Source organism: Arachis ipaensis, chromosome B9 (assembly GCF_059453495.1).
Source record: "Arachis ipaensis isolate K30076 ecotype BB chromosome B9, ASM5945349v1, whole genome shotgun sequence".
NCBI lineage: Eukaryota > Viridiplantae > Streptophyta > Magnoliopsida > Fabales > Fabaceae > Arachis > Arachis ipaensis.
In genome coordinates this window covers 75499824-75521895 of record NC_142444.1, presented here as the reverse complement: position 1 = coordinate 75521895, position 22072 = coordinate 75499824, and positions in this window count along the sequence as shown.

Sequence of the window (22072 nt, the reverse complement as noted above, 5' to 3'; positions counted from 1 at the left end):
AGACTCATTCAGCTCTTCTCTTGACCATCTAGCATTTGTTCTGAAAAGGTGCCAAGAGACTAACCTGGTTTTAAACTGGGAGAAATGCCACTTTATGGTAACTGAAGGAATTGTCCTTGGGCACAAAATTTCAAATAAGGGAATAGAGGTGGATCAAGCTAAGGTAGAGGTAATTGAAAAATTACCACCACCTGCCAACGTTAAGGCAATCAGAAGCTTTCTAGGGCATGTAGGATTCTATATGAGGTTTATAAAGGATTTTTCAAAAATTGCAAAACCTCTGAGCAATCTGCTAGCTGTTGATACTCCATTTGTCTTTGACACAGAGTGTTTGCAGGTGTTTGAGACTCTGAAAGCTAAGCTGGTCACAATACCAGTCATTTCTACACCAGATTGGACATTACCATTCGAACTAATGTGTGATGCCAGTGACCATGCCATTGGTGCAGTATTAGGATAGAGGCATAACAAGCTTCTGCATGTCATTTATTATGCTAGCCGTGTTCTAAATGACACACAGAAGAATTACACAACCATAGAAAAGGAGTTTTATGCCATTGACAAGTACATATTTTATTTAGTAGGATCAAAAGTGATTGTGTACACTGACCATGCTGCTCTAAAATATCTCCTCACAAAGCAGGATTCAAAACCAAGACTCATAAGATGGGTGTTGCTTCTGCAAGAGTCTAATATAGAAATAAGAGACAAAAAAGGGACAGAAAACCAAGTAGCTGATCACCTGTCCCGGATAGAACCAGTAGCAGGAGCGTCCCTCCCTCCTACTGAGATCTCTGAAACCTTTCCAGATAAGTAACTCTTTGCCATTCAAGAAGTACCGTGGTTTGCAGACATTGAAAACTATAAAGCTGTGATATTCATACCCAAAGAGTACAGTAAGCAGCAAACAAAAAAATTGATTTCTGATGCAAAGTACTACTTGTGGGATGAACCATATCTCTTTAAGAGGTGTGCAGACGGAGTAATCCGTAGATGTGTGCCTAGAGAAGAGGCATAGAAGATCCTATGGCATTGCCATAGATCACAATACGGAGGACATTTCGGATGTGAGCGAACAAGTACAAAAGTTCTCCAATGTGGCTTCTACTGGCCTACTCTCTATAGAGACTCCCGAAAGTTTGTACGTAACTGTGACAGTTGCCAGAGAGCTGGTAATCTGCCTCACAGTTTTGCCATGCCTCAGCAAGGGATCTTAGAGATTGAGTTGTTTGATGTATGGGGTATTGACTTCATGGGGCCTTTCCCACCATCATACCCAAACACTTATATTCTGGTGGCAGTAGACTATGTATCTAAATGGGTAGAAGCAATTGCAACACCCACTAATGATACAAAGACAGTGATAAAGTTCCTCTAGAAGCATATTTTCAGCAGGTTTGGTGTCCCTAGGGTATTGATCAGTGATGGAGGAACTCATTTCTGCAATAAACAGCTTGACTCTGCTCTAATCTGATATGGAATTAACCACAAAGTGGCAACTCCATATCATCTACAAACAAATGGGCAGGCTGAAGTCTCAAATAGAGAACTAAAATGGATCCTGGAACAGACTGTAAGTACCCGTAGAAGGGATTGGGCAAGAAGTCTGGATGATGCTCTGTGGGCATACAGAACAGCATTCAAGACTCCTATAAGGACCTCTCAATACCAGCTTGTGTATGAAAAAGCCCGTCATCTGCCAGTGGAACTGGAACACAAGGCCTACTGGGGAACCAGATTCCTAAACCTTGATGCTAAGATAGCTGGAGAGAAAAGATTACTCCAGTTGAATGAGCTGGAGGAATTCAGACTCAATGCTTTCAAAATTGTTAAAATTTACAAGGAAAAAGCAAAAAGGTGACATGACAGAAAGCTGTCATCTAGAGTCTTTGAGCCAGGACAGAAGGTTCTGCTATTTAACTCTAGGCTAAAACTGTTCCCAGGGAAATTAAAATCCCAGTGGAAGGGACCATATGTGATTACAAGTGTGTCACCATATGGATATGTAGAGCTTCAGGATATTGACTCTGACAAAAAGTTCATTGTTAATGGATAGAGAGTCAAGCATTATCTTGAAAGTAATGTTGAGCAAGATTGCTCAAAATTGAGACTAAATTAAAAGCTCAGCAAAAGTCCATCTAAAGATAGTAAAGAAGCGCTTGCTGGGAGGCAACCCAGCCATTATAAAAAATTAAATGTTTATAACAATTATATAAGTCTATTTAATTTTGTTATTCATGTTAGTTAATACATTTTGGTGAATAAATCATGAAAATGGAAGTTCAGAACATAAAGCAGAAGAATCATAGAGAATAAGAGCTTACTAGCACCAAAATGCCAATAAAGGGGCATTTTGGGCATTAAACGCCAGAATGGCTACCATTCTGGGCGTTTAACACCAGAAAAGGTATCTTTCTGGGCTTTAAACGCCAGAATGGGTAGCATTTTGGGTGTTTAACGCCAGAAATAGCAGCATCCAGGGCGTTCAGAAAAAGCCCAGTAATAAAGGATTTTTGGCGTTTAACGGCAGCCAGGGTACCTGGCTGGGCGTTAAACGCCCAAAATGGCCACCAGATGGGTGTTAAACGCCAAAATGGCTATCATTCTGGGTGTTTAACGCCAGAACAGCAAGGGGGAGGTAATTTCGTTTCCAATTCAAATTTTTTTGAATTTTCATGTTTTAATTCATAATTTTCTGCATAAAAATGTTACAAATATTCATCTTACAATTTCCAATTTCAAAAATTAATAATCTTATAAATTCTTTTCAATCCCTTTTTAAAATGTTTTTAAAAGAAAAACTCATTTACCTTTCAAATTTCTTTCCAAATCTTTTTAATTCATCCATTTTATCTTTTAGTTCTTAGGTGCATTAACAAAAATTCAGATTTAACTTCCTCATATCTTTTTCAAATCTTTCATATTTTACAAATCGTATCTTTTATCAATCATATCTTCCTATCTTATATTTTTCAAAAATAATTCGAAACCCATTCCCTCCCTCCCTTTTAAATACACATTCGGCCAACCCCTCTTCACTCATCATTCGAATCCTTCTCTCCGTCTATTCATCTTCTTTCTTTTTATTTTATTTTGCTTGAGGGCAAGCAAATCTCTAAGTTTGGTGTGATTTCCGTGATCCCTGAGCTAAAACAAATAAATCTCATGGCTCCCAAAGGAAGACAAACCACTTCAAGAGACAAGAAAGAAAGCAATCCAAAACCACATTGGATGCATGAGAATTTCTGCACCAAAGAACATGCAGACCATTATTTCAAAATTGTGTGCAGAAGATCAGTGATCTCGGAAGTTAAGTTCAATCTGAAAGAAGATGAATATCTGGAGATCCAAGAGCAGATTTGAAACAGGGGCTGAGAAGTCCTGGCTAATCCTGAGATACATGTTAGAAGAAACATGATCCAGGAATTCTATGCAAATCTGTAGATGACGGATAAGCAAAAATTATAGGGAAATGCCTTCCACTCCTTTCAGACTATGGTCAGAGGGAAGATTATTTACTTCCACTTTGACAAAGTGAGAGAAGTTCTCAAGGTTCCTCAACTACAAGATGATCTAGAACCCTTTAATAGGAGAATGGCCAAAGATAAAAGGCTAGATCAAGTTCTAGAGGACATATGCCTCCCTGAAACCAAGTGGATTAATAATACAAAATGTGTCCCAAACCAGCTAAAGAGAGGAGATCTCAAACCAGTTGCTAGAGGTTGGCTGGATTTTATTGGGCATTCTATACTCCCAACCAGCAACCGTTCTGAAGTCACTTTCAAGAGAACAGTGATGATTCACTGTATTATGCTAGGGAAAGAAGTAGAGATTCATCAGCTGATTCCTGGTGAAATTTATATATTTGCAAACAAAGAATCCACTGATGCTAAATTGGCTTACCCAAGCTTGATTAGTCTGTTGTGTAAAGATGCGAGGGTAGAGATGGGTGTGGATAAATATATCCCAGTTGAACGCCCAATCACCAAAAAGGTGATGAATGGACCTCAAGTTCAAGACAACTCCATCAAGAGGAGGGCGCATGAACTCCTCCCAGAAATTCCTCAATTTGAATATTGGGCCCGCTTAGATGCATCTGTCACCAAGCTGTAAGATGCTATGGATCAACTCAAGGAAGAGTAGCAGAATCAAAACAGCATACTCTGCAAACTGCTCAAAGAACAAGAGAAACAAGGGCGTGAGATACAGAAGCTAAAGCACCAGAAGCTGCCCCTTGAAGAGCTAGACGTCCCACAGATTGAAGGATCTAGTATCTCTCAAAATAAAGGTTATTGAGTCTTAACTCTGTGATAACTTTTGTTATTAGAGACCTACTTTAAGAGTTACATGAGCATTAGTATTAGAGCCATTTATTTTTATGCCTTTAATTTCCTTTCTTTTATTGTTATCTGTCTGCTTTTATGTTTGGTATCTATCTTGTTTTTATCTTTATTACATGATTATTAGTGTTTAGTGTCTATGTCTTAAAGCTATGAATGATTCCATGATCCCTCACCTTTCTTAAAAGAAAAATGTTTTTATTTGCAAAAGAACAAGAAGTGCATAATTTCGAAATATATCTTGAAATTAGTTTAATTATTTTGATGTGGTGACAACACTTTTTGTTTTCTGAATGAATGCCTGAATAGTGCATATTTTTTATAGTGAAGTTTATGAATGTTAAAATTGTTGGCTCTTGAAAGAATAATGAAAAAAGAGAAATGTTATTGATAATCTGAAAAATCATAAAATTGATTCTTGAAGCAAGAAAAAGCAGTGAAAAACACAAAGCTTGCAAAAAAAAGAGAGAGAGAGAAAATGGCGAAAAATAAAGAGAAAAAAAGAAAGAAAAAGAAAAAGCAAGCAGAAAAAGCCAATAGCCCTTTAAACCAAAAGGCAAGGGTAAAAAGGATCCAAGGCTTTGAGGATTAATGGATAGGAGGGCCCAAAGGAATAAAATCCTGGCCTAAGCGGCTAAATCAAGCTGTCCCTAACCATGTGCTTGTGGCGTGAAGGTGTCAAGTGAAAAGCTTGAGATTGAGCGGTTAAAGTCGTGGTCCAAGGCAAAAAGAGTGTGCTTAAGAACTCTGAGCACCTCTAACTGGGAACTCTAGCAAAGCTGAGTCACAATCTGAAAAGGTTCACCCAGTTATGTGTCTATGCCATTTATGTATCCGGTGGTAATGCTGGAAAACAAAATGCTTAGGGTCACGGCCAAGACTCATAAAGTAGCTGTGTTCAAGAATCAACATACTAAACTAGGAGAATCAATAACACTATCTGAATTCTAGTTTAGGGTTTAGGGCTTGAGGGTTTAGAGTTTATGGTTTAGGGTTTAGGGCTTAGGGTTTAGGCTTTGGGGTTCATGGTTTATGGTTTAGGGTTTAGGGATTGTGATTTAGAATTTAGGCTTCAAGGTTTGTAGTTTAGGATTTAGGGTTTAGGGTTTATGATTTTGGTTTTATGGTTTAGGCTTTGGGGTTTAGGCCTTAAGATTTATGGTTTAGGGTTTTCTGTTTGTGGTTTAGGGTTTAGGATTTTGGTTTATGGTATATAGTTGAGGGTTTACGGTTTAGAGTTTAGGGTTGAGGGTTTATGGTTTAGGATTTAGGGTTTATAGTTTAGGGTTTATGGTTTATGGTTTAGGTTGTAGGGTTTAGGGTTTAAGGTTTAGGGTTTAGGGTTTATGGTTTAGGTTTTAGGCTTTAGGGTTTGTTGTTTATGGTTTAGGGTTTAGGATTTATAGTTTGGGGTTGAATGTTCATGGTTTAGGGTTTAGGGTTTATGCTTTAGTGTTTGTGGTTTAGGGTTTAGGATTTATTGTTTAGGGTTTAAGCTTTATGGTTTGGGGTTTAGCATTTAGGGTTTAGGCTTTAGGGTTTAGGGTTAAGGGTGTAGGGTGTAAGGTTTAGGATTCAGGGTTTTGGGTTTAGTGTTTGTGCTTTAGAATTTGTGGTTTAGGATTTATGGTTTAGGATTTGTGATTTAGGGTTTAAGGTGTATGGTTTAGGGTTTTTGTTTTGGGTTGAGGGGTTATGGTCTCGGGTTTAGGCTATTAAGTTTGTTGTTTAGGGTTTATGATGTAGGTTTTAGGGTTTATCGTTTGGGGTCGAAGGTTTATGGTTTATGGTTTATGGTTTAGGGTTTAGGCTTTAGTGTTTGTGGTTTAAGGTTTAGGGTTTAATCTTTAGGGTTTGGGGTTTAGGGTTTAAGGTTTAGTGTTTGGGCTTCAGGGTTTATGGTTTAGGACTTAGGCTTTATGGTTTAGGGTTTAGTGTTTGGGCTTTAGGGTTTGTGGTTTAGGGTTTAGGGTTTGTGGCTTAGGATTTAGTGTTTAGGGTTTATGATTTAGGGTTTAGATTTTAGCGTGTAAGGTTTTGGGTTTATGGGTTGGGGTTGAGGGTTTATTGTTTAAGGTTTAGGCTTTATGGTTTGTGGTTTAGGGTTTATGGTGTAGGGTTTATGGTTTATGGTTTATGGTTTAGGGTTTAGACTTTAATGTTTATGGTTTAGGCTTTAGGGTTTGTGGTTTATGGTTTAGGGTATTGGCTTTAGGGTTTATGGTTTAGGGTTGAAGCTTTAGGGTTTTTGGTTTAGGGTTTAGGATTTAGGGTTTATTGTTTATGGTTTCTTGTTTTTGGTTGAGGGTTTATGGTTTAGGGATTAGGGTTTAGAATTTAAACTTTAGGCTTTAGTGTTTGTGGTTTATGGTTTAGGCTTTATGGGTTAGGGTTTAGGGTTTAGGGTTTGGGGTTTAAGGATTAGGGTTTAGGCTTTAGTGTTTAAGGTTTGTGGTTTAGGATTTAGGGGTTGAGGGTTTGGAGTTTATGGTTTAGGGTTTAGGGCTTAGGGTCTAGGCTTTAGGGTTGATGGTTTATGGTTTAGGGTTTAGGGGTTGCGATTTAGGATTTAGACTTCAAGGTTTGTCGTTTAGGATTTAGGGTTTAGGATTTATGATTTTGGTTTTATGGTTTAGGCTTTGGGGTTTAGGCCTTAGGATTTATGGTTTAGGGTTTTGTGTTTGTGGTTTAGGATTTGGGATTTTGGTTTATGGTATAAGGTTGAGGGTTGAGGGTTTAGGGTTTAGGATTTACGGTTGAGGTTTTATGGTTTAGGGTTTATAGTTTAGGGTTTATGGTTTATGGCTTAGGTTGTAGGGTTTAGGGTTTAGGGTTGAGGGTTTATGGTTTAGGCTTTAGGCTTTAGGGTTAGTTATTTAGTGTTTAGGGTTTATGGTGTCGGATTTATGGTTGGGGTTGAATGTTTATGGTTTAGGGTTTAGAGTTTAGGCTTTAGTGTTTGTGGTTTAGGGTTTAGGATTTATTATTTAGGGTTTAGGCTTTATGGTTTAGGTTTTAGGGTTTAGGCTTTAGGCTTTAGGGTTTAGTGTTAAGGGTGTAGGGTTTAGGCTTGAGGATTTGTTGTATTAGTTTAGGGTGTAGAGTTTAGGGTTTAGGGTTTATAGTTTGGGGATAGGGGTTTATGGTTTAGGATTTAGGGTTTGTGGTTTAGGGCTTAGTATGTACGATTTAGGGTTTAAGGTTTATGATTTGGGGTTGAGGGTCTATGGTTTTGGGTTTATAGTTTAGGGTTTAGGCTTTTGGGTTTGTGGTTTATGGTTTAGGGTGTAGGGTTTATGGTTTAGGGTTTTGGCTTTTTGGTTTATGCTACATGGTTTAGAGTTTAGGGTTCATAGTTTAGGGTTTAGGGTTTAGGGTTTAGGGTTTATGGTTTAGGGTTTATATTTTAGGGTTTAGGCCTAAGGGATTGTGGTTTATGGTTTAGGGTGTATGGTTTAGGGTATAGTGTTTATGGTTTGGGGTTGAGGGATTATGGATTAAGGTTTAGGCTTTAGGGTTTGTGGTTTAAGGTTTAGGGTTTATGGTTTGGGGTATGGGGTTGAGGGTTTATGGTTTAGGGTTAGGAATTACAATTTAGGGTTTAGGCTTTATGGTTTGTGGTATTGGTTTAGGGTGTTGGGTTTAGGGTTTATGGTTTATAGTTTGGGGATGATGGTTTATGGTTTAGGGTTTAGGGTGTGTGGTTTCGGGTTTAGGGTTTAGGGTTTATGGTTTATGGTTTGTTGTTGAGGGTCTATGGTTTAGGATTTAGGGTTTATAGTTTAGGGTTTAGGCTATGGGGTTTGTGGTTTATGGTTTAGGGTGGTGGGTTTGGGGTTTAGGGTTTATGGTTTGGGATTGAAGGTTTATGATTTCGGCTTTAGGCTTTAGGGTTTGTGGTTTATGGTTTAGGGTTTAGGATTTATGGTTTGGGGTTGAATGTTTATGGTTTAGAGTTTAGGGTTTAGGCTTTAGTGTTTGTGGTTTAGGGTTTGTGCTTTATTGTTTAGGGTTTAGGCTTTATGATTTAGGGTTTAGGCTTTAGGGTTTAGGGTTTAGGATTGAGGGTTTAGGATTTGTGGTTTAGGATTTAGGGATTGAGGGTTTGGAGTTTATGGTTTAGGGTTTAGGGTTTAGGGTTTAGGCTTTAGGGTTGATGGTTTATGGTTTTGGGGTTTTGATTTAGGATTTAGGATTTAAGCTCTAGGGTTTGTGGTTTAGGGTCTAGGGTTTAGGGTTTATGAATTTGGGTTTAGGGTTTAGGGTTTGGGGTTTAGGACTTAGGATTTATGGTTTAGGATTTTGTGATTGTGGTTTAGGGTTTAGGATTTATTGTTTAGGGTTTAGGCTTTATGGTTTTGGTTTTAGGGTTTAGGGTTTAGGCTTTAGGGTTTATTGTTAAGGGTGTAGGGTTTAGGCTTTAGGATTTGTTGTATTAGTTTAGGGTGTAGAGTTTAGGGTTTAGGGTTTATAGTTTGGGGATAGGCGTTTATGGTTTATGATTTAGGGTTTGTGGTTTAGGGCTTAGTGTGTACGATTTAGGGTTTAGGGTTTATGATTTGGGGTTGAGGGTCTATGGTTTAGGGTTTAGGGTTTATAGTTTAGGGTTTAGGGTTTTGGGTTTGTGGTTTATGGTTTAGGGTGTAGGGTTTGGGGTTTAGGGTTTATGGTTTGGGGTTGAGCATTTATAGTTTAGGCTTTAGGCTTTAGGGTTTTTGATTTAGGGTTAAGGGTTTAGGTTTATGGTTTGGGTTTGAATGTTTATCGTTTAGGGTTTAGGGTTTAAGCTTTGGTGTTTGTGGTTTAGGGTTTAGGCTTTATGATTTAGGGTTTAGGTTTTAGGGTCTAGGGTTTATGCTTTAGGGTTTAGGGTTTAGGCTTTAGGGTTTAGGGTTTGTTATTTAGGATTCAGGGGTTGAGGGTTTGGAGTTTATGGTATAGGATTTAGTGTTTAGGGTTTAGGATTTAGGGTTGATGGTTTCTGGTTTAGGGTTTTTGATTTAGGATTTAGGATTTAGGCTTTAGGGTTTGTGGTTTAGGGTTTATGATTTTGGGTTTAGGGTGTAGGGTTTGGAGTTTAGGCCTTAGGATTTATGGTTTAGGGTTTTGTGTTTGAGGTTTAAGGTTTATGATTTGGTGTTTATGGTTTAGTGTTTAGGGTTTACAATTTGGGGTTTAGGGTTTATGGTTTAGGGATTAGGGTTTAGGGTTTAGAGTGTAGGGTTTAGGGTTTATGGTTTGAGGTTGAGGGTTTATGGTTTAGGGGTTAGGGTTTATAGTTTAGGGTTTTGGCTTTAGGGTTTGTGGTTTATGGTTTAGGCTACATGGTTTAGAGTTTAGGGTTTAGGGTTTATTAGGGTTTAGGGTTTAGGGTTTATGGTTTATAGTTTAGGGTTTAGGCCTAAGAGATTATGGTTTATGGTTTAGGGTGTAGGATTTAGGGTATAGTGTTTATGGTTTGGGGTTGAGGGATTATGGATTAGGGTTTAGGCTTTATGGTTTGTGGTTTAAGGTTTAGGGTTTATGGTTTGGGGTATGGGGTTGAGGGTTTATGGTTTAGGGTTAGGAATTATAATTTAGGGTTTAGGCTATATGGTTTGTGGTATTCGTTTAGGGTGTAGGGTTTAGGGTTTAGGGTTTATAGTTTGGGGATGATGGTTTATGGTTTCGGGTTTAGGGTGTGTGGTTTTGGGTTTAGGGTTTAGGGTTTATGGTTTATTGTTTGGGGTTGAGGGTCTATGGTTCAGGGTTTAGGGTTTATAGTTTAGCTTTTAGGCTATGGGGTTTTTGTTTTATGGTTTAGGGTGTTGGGTTTGGGGTTTAGGGTTTATGGTTTGGGGTTGAGGGTTTATGGTTTAGGCTTTAGGCTTTAGGGTTTGTGGTTTATGGTTTAGGGTTTAGGATTTATGGTTTGGGGTTGAATGTTTTTGGTTTAGAGTTTAGGGTTTAGGCTTTAGTGTTTGTGGTTTAGGGTTTGTGCTTTATTTTTTAGGGTTTTGGCTTTATGATTTAGGGTTTAGGCTTTAGGGTTTAGGGTTTAGGATTTAGGGTTTAGGGTTTGTGGTTTAGGATTTAGGGGTTGAGGGTTTGGAATTTATGGTTTAGGGTTTAGGCTTTAGGGTTGATGGTTTATGGTTTATGGTTTTGGGGTTTTGATTTAGGATTTAGGATTTAGGCTCTAAGGTTTGTGGTTTAGGGTCTAGGGTTTAGGGTTTATGATTTTGGGTTTAGGCCTTATGATTTATGGTTTAGGGTTCTGTGATTGTTGTTTAGGGTTTAGGATTTGGTGTTTATGGTTTAGGGATTACGGTTTGGGGTTTAGGTTTTTTGGTTTCTGGTTAAGGCTTTAGGGTTTGTGGTTTATGGTTTAGGGTGTAGGGTTTAGGGTTTATGGTTTGAGGTTAAGGGTTTATGGTTTAGGGTTTATGGTTTATAGTTTAGGGTTTAGGCTTTAGGGTTTGTGGTTTACGGTTTAGGCTACAGGGTTTAGGCTTTGGGGTTTATAGTTTAGGGTTGAGCGTTTATCATTTAGGGATTATGGTTTAGGGTTTAGGCCTTAGGGATTATGGTTTATGGTTTAGGGTGTAGGGTTTAGGGTATAGTGTTTATGGTTTGGGGTTAAGGGATTATGGATTAGGGTCTAGGCTTTAGGGTTTTTGGTTTAGGGTTTAGGGTTTATGGTTTAGGGATGGGGTTGAGGGTTTATGGTTTAGGATTTAGGAATTATTATTTAGGATTTAAGCTTTAGGGTTTGTTGTATTGGTTTAGGGTGTATGGTTTAAGGTTTAGGTGTATAGTTTGGGGATGGGGGTTTATGGTTTAGGATTTAGGGTTTGTGGTTTAGGGTTTAGGGTGTAGGATTTAGGGTTTAGGGTTTATGGTTTGGGGTTAAGGGTTTATGGTTTAGGTTTTATGGTTTATTGTTTAGGGTTTAGGCTTTAGGGTTTGTGGCTTATGGTTTAGGCTACATGGTTTAGGCTTTAGGGTTTATAATTTGGGGTTGAGGGTTAATGGTTTAGGGTTTATAGTTTTGGGATGTGGGTTTATGGTTTAGGGTTTAGGGTTTATGGTGTACGATTTAGGGTTTAGGGTTTATGGTGTACGATTTAGGGTTTAGGGTTTATGGTTTGGTGTTTAGGGTCTATGGTTCAGGGTTTAGGGTTTATAGTTTAGAGTTTAGGCTATGCGGGTTGTGGTTTATGGTTTAGGGTGTAGGGTTTGGGGTTTAGGGTTTATGGTTTGGGGTTTAGGGTTTATGGTTTAGGCTTTAGGCTTTAGGGTTTGTTATTTAGGATTTAGGGTTTAGGATTTATGGTTTGGGGTTGAATATTTATGGTTTAGGGTTTAGGCTTTAGTGTTTGTGGTTTAGGGTTAGTATTTATTGTTTAGGGTTTTATGCTTTATGGTTTGGGGTTTATGGTTTAGGCTTTATGGTTTAGTGTTAATGGTGTAGGGTTTAGGGTTTAGGGTTCATGGTTTAGGGTTTAGTGTTTAGGCTTTAGAATTTGTGGTTTAGGGTTTATAGTTTAGGGTTTAGGCTTTAGGGTTTGTGATTTAGGGTTTAAGGTGTATGGTTTAGGGTTTTTGGTTTGGGTTGAGGGGTTATGGTCTAGGGTTTAGGCTTTTAGGTTTGTTGTTTAGGGTTTATGGTTTGGGGTTGAGGGTTTATGATTTATGGTTTAGGGTTTATGGTTTAGGCTTTAGTGTTTATGGTTTAAGGTTTAGGGTTTAATCTTTAGGGTTTGGGGTTTAGGGTTTAAGGTTTAGTGTTTGTGCTTCAGTGTTTGTGGTTTAGGGCTTAGGCTTTATGGTGTGGGGTTTAGTGTTTGTGCTTTAGCATTTGTGGTTTAGGGTTTAGGGTTTGTGGCTTAGGGTTTAGGGTTTATGGTTTAGCTTTTAGGGTTTAGGTTTTAAAGTATAGGGTTTAGGGTTTATGGTTTATGATTTAGGGATTAAGGTTTAGAATTTAGACTTTAGGCTTTAGTGTTTGTGGTTTAGGGTTCAGGCTTTATGGGTTAGGGTTTAGGCTTTAGGGTTTGGGGTTTAGGGATTAGGGTTTAGGCTTTAGTGTTTAAGGTTTGTGGTTTAGGGTTTAGAGGTTGTGGGTTTGGAGTTTATGGTTTAGGGTTTAGGGCTTAGGGTTTAGGCTTTAGTGTTGATGGTTTATGGTTTAGGGTTTAGGGGTTGTAATTTAGGATTTAGTCTTCAAGGTTTGTGGTTTAGGATTTAGGGTTTAGGGTTTATGATTTTGGTTTTATAGTTTAGGCTTTGGGGTTTAGGCCTTAGGATTTATGGTTTAGGGTTTTCTATTTGTGGTTTAGGGTTTAGGATTTTGGTTTGTGGTATAGGGTTGAGGGTTTAGGGTTTATGGTTTATGGTTTAAGGTTTAGGGTTTATAGTTTAGGGTTTATGGTTTATGGCTTAGGTTTTAGGGTTTAGGATTTAGGGTTTAGGATTGAGGGTTTATGGTTTAGGCTTTAGGCTTTAGGGTTTGTTGTCTAGGGTTTTATGGTTTAGGATTTAAGGTTTGGGGTTGAATGTTTATGGTTTAGGGTTTAGGCTTTAGGCTTTAGTATTTGTGGTTTAGGGTTTAGGATTTATGGTTTATGTTTTAGGATTTATGGTTTAGGTTTTAGGATTTAGGGTTAAGGGTATTGGGTTTAGGGTTTAGGGTTCAGGGTTTTGGTTTAGTGTTTGGGCTTTAGAATTTTTCGTTTATGGTTTATGGTTTAGGGTTTAGGCTTTAGGGTTTGTGATTTAGGGTTTAAGGTGTATCATTTAGGGTTTTTGCTTTTGGTTGAGAGGTTATGGTCTAGGGTTTAGGCTTTTACGTTTGTTGTTTAGGGTTTAGGATGTAGGGTTTAGGGTTTATAGTTTGGGGTTAAGGGTTTATGGTTTAGGGTTTAGGGTTTAGGGTTTAGGCTTTAGTGTTTGTGGTTTAAGGTTTAGGGTTTAATCTTTAGGGTTTGGGGTTTAGGGTTTAAGGTTTTGTGTTTGGGCTTCGGGGTTTGTGTTTAGGGCTTAGGCTTTATGGTTTAGAGTTTAGTGTTTGAGCTTTAGGTTTTGTGGTTTAGGGTTTATGGTTTAGGGTTTAGGGTTTAGGGTTTGGGGTTTAGGGTTTATGGTTTGGGTTTAAAGCTTTAGGGTTTTTGGTTTAGGGTTTAGGATTTAGGGTTTATTGTTTATTGTTTATTGTTTTGGGTTGAGGGTTTATGGTTTAGGGATTAGGGTTTAGAATTTAGTCTTTAGGCTTTAGTGTTTGTGGTTTAGGGTTTAGGCTTTATGGGTTAGGTTTTAGGCTTTAGGGTTTGGGGTTTAGGGATTAGGATTTAGGCTTTACTGTTTAAGGTTTGTGGTTTATGGTTTAGGGGTTGAAGGTTTGGAGTTTATGGTTTAGGATTTAGGGCTTATGGTTTAGGCTTTAGGGTTGATGGTTTATGGTTTAGGATTTAGGGGTTGTGATTTAGGATTTAGGTTTCAAGGTTTGTGGTTTAGGATTTAGGGTTTAGGGTTTACGATTTTGGTTTTATGGTTTAGGCTTTGGGGTTTAGGCCTTAGGATTTATGGTTTAGGGTTTTGTGTTTGTGGTTTAGGGTTTAGAATTTTGGTTTATGGTATAGGGTTGAGGTTTTAGGGTTTATGGTTTAGGGTTTAGGGTTTAGGGTTGAGGGTTTATGGTTTAGAGTTTAGGGTTTATAGTTTAGGGTTTATGGTTTATGGCTTAGGTTGTAGGGTTTAGGGTTTAGGGTTCATGGTCGAGGGTTTATGGATTAGGCCTTAGGCTTTATGGTTTGTTGTTTAGGTTTTAGGGTTTAGGATTTATGATTTGGGATTTAATGTTTATGGTTTAGGGTTTAGGGTTTAGGCTTTAGTGTTTGTGGTTTAGGGTTTATGATTTATGGTTTGGGTTTTAGGGTTTAGGCTTTAGGCTTTAGGCTTTAGGGTTAGGGTTAAGGGTATAGGGTTTAGGGTTCAGGGTTTTGGGTTTAGTGTTTGGGCTTTAGAATTTGTGGATTAGGGTTTATGGTTTAGGGTTTAGGCTTTAGGGTTTGTGATTTAGGGTTTAAGGTGTATGGTTTAGGGTTTTTGGTTTGGGTTGAGGGGTTATGGTCTAGGGTTTAGGCTTTTAGGTTTGTTGTTTAGGGTTTACGATGTAGGGTTTAGGGTTTATAGTTTGGGATTGAGGGTTTATGGTTTATGGTTTAGGGTTTAGGGTTTATGTTTTAGTGTTTGTGGTTTAAGGTTTAGGGTTTAATCTTTAGGGTTTGGGGTTTAGGGTTTAAGGTTTAGTGTTTGGGCTTCTGGGTTTGTGGTTTAGGGCTTAGGCTTTATGGTTTAGGGTTTAGTTTTGGCTTTAGGGTTTAGGGTTTGTGTCTTGGGGTTTAGGGTTTAGGATTTAGGGTTTAGGGTTTATGTTTTAGAGTGTAGGGTTTAGGGTTTATGGTTTGGGGTTGAGGGTTTATGGTTTAAGGTTTAGGCTTTAGCTTGTATGGTTTAGGGTTTATGGTGTAGGGTTTATGGTTTAGGGTTTATAGTTTAGGGTTTAGACTTTATTGTTTAGGGTTTAGGTTTTAGGGTTTGTTGCTTATGGTTTAGGGTATAGGGTTTAGGGTTTAGGGTTTAAGGTTTGGGGTTGAAGCTTTAGGGTTTTTGGTTTAGGGTTTAGGATTTAGGGTTTATTGTTTATGGTTTATTATTTTGGGTTGAGGGTTTATGGTTTAAGGTTTAGGTTTAGAATTTAGACTTTAGGCTTTAGTGTTTGTGGTTTAGGGTTTAGGCTTTATGAGTTACAGTTTAGGCTTTACGGTTTGGGGTTTTGGGATTTGGGTTTAGGCTTTAGTGTTTAAGGTTTGTGGTTTAGGGTTTAGGGGTTGAGGGTTTGTAGGTTATTAATAAGGGTTTAGGGCTTAGGGTTTAGGCTTTAAGGTAGATGGTTTATGGTTTAGGGTTTAGGGGTTGTGATTTAGGATTTAGGCTTCAAGGTTTGTGGTTTAGGATTTAGGGATTAGGGTTTATGATTTTGGTTTTATGGTTTTGGGCTTGGGGTTTAGGCCTTAGGATTTATGGTTTAGGGTTTTGTGTTTGTGGTTTAGGGTTTATGATTTGGTTTATAGTATAGGGTTGAGGGTTTAGGGTTAAGGTTTAGGGTTTAGGCTTTAGGGTTTATAGTTTAGGGTTTATGATTTATGGCTTAGGTTGTAGGATAGGGTTTAGGGTTTGTAGTTTATGGTTTAAGGTTTATGATTTTGGGGTTGAGTGTTTATGGATTATGGTTTAGGGTTTATAGTTTACTGTTTAGGGTTTGTGGTTAGGTTTTAGTGTTTATGGTTTAGTGTTTATGGTTTATGGTTTAGGGAATAGGGTTTGTGGTTAGGGTTTAGGGTGTAGTGTTTACGATTTAGGGTTTATGCTTTGGGGTTGAGGGTTTATGGTTTACGGTTTAGGGTTTATTGTTTAGGGTTTAGGCTTTACTGTTTGTGGATGGGGTTTAGGCTTTAGCGTTTAGGGTTTAGTCTTTATGGTTGGGCTTAGGGTTTAGGGTTTTGTGTTTAGGCTTTAGGCTTTAGGATTTAGGGTTTATGGTTTGTGGATTTGGCTTTAGGGTTTAAGATTGAGGATTAAGGATTTATGGTTAATGGTTTAGGGTTTAGGGTTTAGGATTTATGGTGTATGGTTTATTGTTTAGGGTTTATCGTTTGGGGTTAAGGTTTTATCGTTTAGGGTTTAGGCTTTAGGGTTTTGTGGTTTAGGATTTACGGTGTAGGGTTTAGGGTTTATGGTTTGGGGTTGATGGTTTAGGGTTTAGGGTTTAGGGTTTAGGGTTTATGGTTTAGGGTTTATAGTTTAGGGTTTATGGTTTAGGCTTTAGGGTTTGTGGTTTATGGTTTAGGCTGCAGGGTTTAGGGTTTAGGGTTTATGGTTTATAGTTTGGGGTTGAGGGTTTATGGTTTAGGGTTTATAGTTTAGGGATTAGGCTTTAGGGATTGTGGTTTATGGTTTAGGGTGTAAGATTTAGGGTTTAGTGTTTATAGTTTGGGGTTAAGGGATTATGGTTTAGGGTTTAGGCTTTAGGGTTTATGGTTTAAGGTTTAGGGTTTATGGTTTAGGGTATATGGTTGATGGTTTATGGTTTAGGGTTTAGGATTTATAATTTATGGTTTAGGCTTTAGGGTTTGTGGTATTGGGTTTAGGGTTTAGGGTTTGTGGTATTGGGTTTAGGGTGAAGGGTTTAGGCTTTAGGGTTTATAGTTTAGGGATGAGGGTTTAGGGTTTAGGGTTTGTGGTTTGGGGTTTATGGTTTAGGCTTTAGGGTATGTGGTTTATGGTTTAGGGTATATAGTTTATGGTTTGGTATTGAAGCTTTAGTGTTTATGGTTTGGGTTTAGGATTTAGGGTGTAGGGTTTACTATTTATGGTTTATGGTTTTGGATTGAGGGTTCATGGTTCAGGGATTAGGGTTTAGAATTTAGGCATTAGGCTTTAGTGTTTGTGGTTTAGGGTTTATGCTTAATGGTTTAGGTTTTAGGCTTTATTGTTTAGGGTTTAGGCTTTAGGGTTTGTGCCTTATGGTTTAGGGTATATGGTTTAGGGTTTGGGGTTAAAGTTTAGGGTTTTTAGTTTAGGGTTTAGGATTTAGGGTTTATTGTTTATGGTTTATTATTTTGGGTTGAGGGTTTATGGTTTAGGGATTAGGGTTTAGAATTTAGACTTTAGGCTTTAGTGTTTGTGGTTTAGGGTTTAGGCTTTATGAGTTAGGGTTTAGGCTTTAGGGTTTGGGGTCTTGGGATTAGGGTTTAGGCTTTAGTGTTTATGGTTTGTGGTTTAGGGTTTAGGGGTTGAGGGTTTTGAGTTTATGGATTAGTTTTTAGGGCTTATGGTTTAGGCTTTATGGTTGATGGTTTATGGTTTAGGGTTTAGGGGTTGTGATTTAGGAATTAGGCTTTAAGGTTTGTAGTTTAGGATTTAGGGTTTAGAGTCTATGATTTTGGTTTTATGGTTTAGGCTTTGGGGTTTATGTCTTAGGATTTATGGTTTAGGGTTTTGTGTTTGTGGTTTAGGGTTTAGGATTTTGGTTTATGGTATAGGGTTGAGGGTTTAGGGTTTAAGGTTTAGGATTTAGGGTTTATGGTTTAGGGTTTAGGGTTTATAGTTTAGGGTTTATTGTTTATGGCTTAGGTTGTAGGGTTTAGGGTTTAGGGTTTAGGGTTGAGGGTTTATGGTTTAGGCTTTAGGCTTTGGGCTTTAGGATTTGTTGTTTAGGGTTTAGAGTTTAGGATTTATGGTTTGGGGTTGAATGTTTATGGTTTAGGGTTTTGGGTTTAGGCTTTAGTGTTTGTGGTTTAGGGTTTAAGATTTATGGTTTGGGTTTTAGGGTTTAGTGTTTATGCTTTAGGGTTTAGGGTTAAGGGTGTAGGGTTTAGGGTTCATGGTTTTGGTTTTAGTGTTTGGGCTTTAGAATTTGTGGTTTAGGGTTTATGGTTTAGGGTTTAGGATTTAGGGTTTGTGATTTAGGGTTTAAGGTGTATGGTTTTGGGTTTTTGGTTTGGGTTGAGCGGTTATGGTCTAGGGTTTAGGCTTTTAGGTTTGTTGTGTAGGGTTTAGGATGTAGGGTTTAGGGTTTATGGTTTAGGGTTAAGGGTTTATGGTTTATGGTTTAGGGTTTAGGGTTTAGGCTTTAGTGTTTGTGGTTTAAGGTTTAGGGTTTAATCTTTAGTGTTTGGGGTTTAGGGTTTAAGGTTTAGTGTTTGGGCTTCAGGGTTTTGGTTTAGGGCTTAGGCTTTATGGTTTAGGGTTTAGTGTTTGGGTTTTAGGGTTTATGGTTTAGCGTTTAGGGTTTGTGGCTTAGGGTTTAGGGTTTAGGGTTTAGGAGTTAGGGTTTAGGTTTAGAGTGTAGGATTTAGGGTTTATGGGTTGGGGTTGAGGGTTTATGGTTTAAGGTTTAGGCTTTATGGTTTGTGATTTAGGGTTTATGGTGTAGGGTTTAGCATTTAGGGTTTATGGTTTAGGGTTTAGACTTTATTGTTTAGGGTTTAGGCTTTACAGTTTGTGGCTGATGGTTTAGGGTATAGGGTTTAGGGTTTAAAGTTTATGGTTTGAGATTGAAGCTTTAGGGTTTTTGGTTTAGGGTTTAGGATTTAGGGTTTATTGTTTATGGTTTATTGTTTTAGGTTGAGGGTTTATGGTTTAGGGTTTAGGGTTTAGAATTTAGACTTTAGGCTTTAGTGTTTGTGGTTTAGGGTTTAGGCTTTATGAGTTACGATTTAGGCTTTAGGGATTGGGGTTTTGGGTTTAGGGTTTAGGCTTTTGTGTTTAAGGTTTGTGGTTTAGGGTTTAGAGGTTGAGGGTTTGGAGTTTATGGATTAGGGTTTAGGGCTTAGGGTTTTGGCTTTAGGGTTGATGGTTTATGGTTTAGGGTTTAGGGGTTGTGATTTAGGATTTAAGGCTTCAAGGTGTATGGTTTAGGATTTAGGGTTTAGGGTTTATGATTTTGGTTTTATGGTTTTGGGCTTGGGGTTTAGGCCTTTGGATTTATGGTTTAGGGTTTTGTGTTTGTGGTTTAGGGTTTAAGATTTGGTTTATGGTATAGGGTTGAGGGTTTAGGGTTTAGGGTTTAGGATTTAGGGTTTAAGGTTTAGGGTTTATGGTTTATGACTTAGGTTGTAGGGTTTAGGGTTTATGGTTTAGGGTTGAGGGTTTATGGTTTAGGGTTTGTAGTTTATGGTTTAGGGTGTAGGGTTTAGGATTTAAGGGTTTTGATTTTGGGGTTGAGGGTTTATAGTTTAGGGTTTAGGGTTTATAGTTTAGGGTTTAGGGTGTAGTGATTATTGTTTAGGGCTTGTGGTTTGGGTTTAGTGTTAATGGGTTAGGGTTTAGTGTTTATGGTTTAGGATTTATGGTTTAGGGTTTAGAGATTAGGGTTTGTGGTTAGGGTTTAGGGTGTAGTGTTTATGATTTAGGGTTTATGCTTTGGGGTTGAAGGTTTATGGTTTACGATTTAGGGTTTAGGCTTTAGTGTTTGTGGATGGGGTTTAGGCTTTAGCCTTTAGGGTTTAGGCTTTATGGTTTGGGGTTTAGGGTTTAGGGTTTTGTCTTTAGGCTTTAGGGTTTAGAATTTAGGGTTTATGGTTTGTGGATTTGGCTTTAGGGTTTATAATTGAGGATTTATGGTTTATGGTTAACGGTTTAGGGTTTAGGGTTTAGGGTTTATGGTGTATGGTTTATTGTTTAGGGTTTATCATTTGGGGTTAAGGTTTTATCGTTTAGGGTTTAGGCTTTACTGTTTATGGTTTAGGATTTAGGGTGTATGGTTTAGGGTTTATGGTTTGTGGTTGAGGGTTTATGGTTTAGGGTTTAGGGTTTATAGAATAGGTTTTTGGGTTTAGGCTTTAGCGTTTGTGGATTATGGTTTAGGCTGCAGAGTTTGGGGTTTAGGGTTTATAGTTTGGGATTGAGGGTTTATGGTTTAGGGATTAGGCTTTAGGGATTGTGGTTTATGGTTTAGGGTGTAGGGTTTAGGGTTTAGTGTTTATGGTTTGGGGTTGAGGGATTATGGTTTAGGGTTTAGGCTTTAGGGTTTATGGTTTAATGTTTAAGGTTTATGGTTTAAGGTATGTGGTTGAGGGTTTCTGGTTTAGGGTTTAGGATTTATAATTTAGGGTTTAGCCTTTAGGGTTTGTAGTTTTGGTTTAGGGTGAAGGGTTTAGGCTTTAGGGTTTATAGTTTGGGGATGAGGGTTTAGGGTTTAGGGTTTGTGTTTTGGGATTTATGGTTTAGGCTTTAGGGTTCGTGGTTTATGGTTTAGGGTATAGGGTTTATGGTTTAGGGTTTATGGTTTGGGGTTGAAGCTTTAGTGTTTGTGGTTTAGGGTTTAGGATTTAGGGTTTAGGGTTTACTGTTTATGGTTTATGGTTTTGGGTTGAGGGCTCAAGGTTTAGGGATTAGGGTTTAGAATTTAGGCTTTAGGATTTAGTGTTTGTGGGTTAGGGTTTAGGCTTTATGGTTTAGGGTTTAGGCTTTAGGGTTTGGGGTTTATGGATTAGTGGTTAGACTTTAGTGTTTAAGGTTTGTGGTTTAGGGTTTAGGGGTTGACGGTTTGGAGTTTATGGTTTATGGTTTAGGGCTTAGGATTTAGGCTTTATGGTTGATGGTTTATGGTTTAGGGTTTAGGGGTTGTGATTTAGGATTTAAGCTTTAGGGTTTGTGGTTTAGTGTTTATAATTTTTGGTTTATGGTTTAGGGTCTGGGGTTTAGGGTTTAGGGTTTAGGGTTTAGGGTTTAGTGTTTATGATTTTTGGTTTATGGTTTAGGGTCTGGGGTTTAGGCCTTAGGTTTGTGGTTTAGGGTTTTGTGTTTGTGGTTTAGGGTTTAGAATTTGGGGTTTATGGTATAGGGTTTAGGGTTTAGGGTTTAGCGTTGAGGGTTTATGGTTTAGGGTTTAGGGTTTATAGTTTAGGGTTTATGGTGTAGTGTTTACGGTTTAGGGTTTGTGGTTAGGGCTTAGTGTTTGTGATTTAGGATTTATGGTTTAGGGTTTAGGGTTTTGGGTTTGTGGTTAGGGTTTATGGTGTAGTGTTTACGATTTACAGTTTATGGTTTGGGGTTGAGGGTTTATGGGTTACAGTTTAGAGTTTATAGTTTAGGGTTTAGGCTTTAGTGTTTGTGGATGGGGTTTATGCTTTAGGGTTTAGGGTTTAGGCTTTATGGTTTGGGATTTTGGGTTTAGGGTTTTGCGTTTAGGCTTTAGGCTTTAGGGTTTATGATTTTGGGTTAATGTTTTGTGGATTTTGCTTTAGGGTTTAGGATTGAGGATTTAGGGTTTATGGTTAACGGTTTATGGTTTATGGTTTAGGGATTATGGTGTAGGGTTTAAAGTTTAGGGTTTATGGTTTGGGGTTAAGGTTTTATCGTTTAGAGTTTAGGCTTTAGAGTTTGTGGTTTTGGATTTAGGGTTTAGGGTATATGGTTTAGGCTTTAGGGATGATGGTTTATGGTTTAGGATTTAGGGGATGTAAATTAGGATTTACGCTTTAGGGTTTGTGGTTTATGGCTTAATGTTTAGGGTTTATAGTTTAGGGTTTATGGTTTATGCTTTAGTGTTTGGGGTTTATGCTTTAGGGTTTTGGTTTAAGGTTTGTGGTTTAGGCTTTAGGGTTTAGGGTTTAAGTTTTAGGTTGTAGTGTGTAGGGTTTATGGTTTATGGTTTGGGGTTGAGGGTTTGGGGTTTAAGGTTTAGGCTTTAGGGATTGTGGTTTAGGGTTTATGGTACTGGGTTTAGGGTTTTGGGTTTATGGTTTGGGATTGAGGGTTTATGGTTTAGGGTTTAGGGTTTATAGTTTAGGGTTTAGGCTTTAGGGTTTGTGGTTTATAGTTTAAGGTGTAGCATTTAGGGTTTATGGCTTGGTGTTGAGGCTTTAGGGTTTGTGGTTTAGGTTTTAGTATTTTGGATTTAGGGTTTACAATTCATAGTTTATGGTTTGGGGTTGAAGTTTTATGGGTTATGGTTTAGGGTTTTAGAGTTTATGGTTTATGGTATGGGGTTGAGGGTTTACGGATTAAGGTTTAGGCTTTATGGTTTGTGGTTTAGGGTTAATGGTGTAGGGTTTTGGGTTTAGGGTTTATGGTTTAGGGTTTATGGTTTGGGGTTGAGGCTTTAGGGTTTGTGGTTTAGTGTTTAGGATTTAGAGTTTAGGTTTTATTGTTTATGGTTTATGGTTTTGGGTTGAGGGTTTATG